Raw genomic sequence first — 2,209 nt, 5'->3', positions numbered from 1 at the left:
AATAAGAAACTGGTTATCATTTCTTTATCACACATACTACTGTAAATTCAATGTACACAAAACAATTTACACCTCTTCACTCACCCTCGTGAAATCTGACACATCAAAATATTCTCTCTTTACCCTTCCTTCCAAAGAAATGTTAATAAGAAACTGGTTATCATTTGTATATTACCTTACATCTCAAAGAAAACGACGGTTGTCAAAGAAAACGAGGGTTGTAAATACAGTTGAAAAAGACTTCGAGTTAAGCCTCTCTGTTGACAATTCAATCGACTACCATCTTCAGCAAGAGACGTAGCCAAAAACAGGTTTCTTTTTTTTTTCTGAGTTCACTCGCGCAACCTGACTTTTGCCGAACTTGCCACTCTCCCCGAGGTCAGATGTCAGAACAGAGTCTCTTCCTTTCACTGTTTGTGTCAACCGCGCTATCTCAAAATTAAACAAATAACAAGGGCCGTGGCTTAAACTGGAATTATCCAATTTTGGTTCCTTGTAGAGATATGGTGAGATAGATACTACATGGGGATTATATATATATATATATATATATATATATATATATATATATATATATATATATATATATGTGTGTGTGTGTGTGTGTGTGTGTGTGTGTGTGTGTGTGTGTGTGTGTGTGTGTGTGTGTGTAAAATATAAGCTATTCCCCTGACAGGGATGACTAGATAATAAAAATTATGACTATCATAGCTGACTTGCTTCACACACACACGCACACACACAGACACACACACACACACACACATATATATATATATATATATATATATATATATATATATATATATATATATATTTATATATACACACACACACATATATATATATATATATATATTATTTTGAGCTCATGAAGCATTGTAGTGTTATGTACTGACCAATTTCTCCTATCAACAAAGCATTTTCAAAACATTTCGACGGAAATCATGAAATAATCTTAATAAAGTGATAGGTTGAGAGTTTAATGGATGATAATCGCAATTATATATATATATATATATATATATATATATATATATATATATATATATATATATATATATATATATATATCCCTTTAAGAGTGGGGATACCTTAACTGGGTGAAATGGATTGTGTATCGCCATGATCAGCAAAGCTACATTAGTCAGAGACACCCATACTAGGTTGGTTTGCTGTAAGCGATCAGACAGAAGTCTCCCACCATCACCAATTCACAGTTGGCCAACGTGGTAATGAAAACCGGCCAAACCCCAGACATGAGTAAGGACATGTCTGAGAGCTTTGTCCTGCAGTGGACTGGAAACGGCTCCGTTTGTTGTATATATATATATATATATATATATATATATATATATATATATATATATATATATATGTGTGTGTGTGTATATATATATATATATATATATATATATATATATATGTATATATATATATATATATGTATATATATATATATATGTATATATATATATATATATATATATATATATATATATATATATATATATATATATATATATATATATATGCCCCCTGTGGCCGCGGGGGCATATAAAAATTAGAATAGCGCCAACGTTATCCCTGCGTGTCGTAAGAGGCGACTAAAAGGGACGGGACGAGGGGGCTGGGAACCCCCTCTCCTGTAAAAAATTCCTGCGAGACATCGACAAGGAGATGGAGCTGGGGGGAGAGTGACTGCTCCCCGCACTCTAGTTTTGGGGTGTTTAAATGTGCGTGGATGTAGTACAATAGAGAGTAAAAGATGTGAGATTGGAAGTATGTTTAGAAGTAGAAGGATGGATGTATTGGCCTTGTGTGAGACAAAGATGAAAGGAAAGGGTGAAGTGATGTTTGGTGAAATGTCTGGTAGAGTGTCTGGGATTGAAAGGGGAAGAGCGAGAGAGGGTGTGGCGTTATTGCTGAGTGAATGGATGACAGGTAAAGTAGTGGAATGGAAGGAGATATCATCTAGGTTAATGTGGGTAAGGGTTAGGTTGGGTAGGGAATGTTGGGCGTTTGTCAGTGCGTATGGGCCAGGTAGTGAGAAAAGTGAAGAAGATCGGAATGAGTTCTGGAATGATTTAACTAGGTGTGTAGAAGGACTGGGTAGAAGGAATTATGTAGTTGTTATGGGTGACTTAAATGCTAGAGTGGGCGCTGGAGAGGTAGAAGGTGTCATTGGTAAGTATGGCGTACCAGGTGA

The sequence above is a fragment of the Palaemon carinicauda genome, chromosome 15 (genome assembly GCF_036898095.1).
Source record: "Palaemon carinicauda isolate YSFRI2023 chromosome 15, ASM3689809v2, whole genome shotgun sequence".
Classification (NCBI taxonomy): domain Eukaryota; kingdom Metazoa; phylum Arthropoda; class Malacostraca; order Decapoda; family Palaemonidae; genus Palaemon; species Palaemon carinicauda.
Note: the sequence above shows the minus strand (reverse complement) of the source record.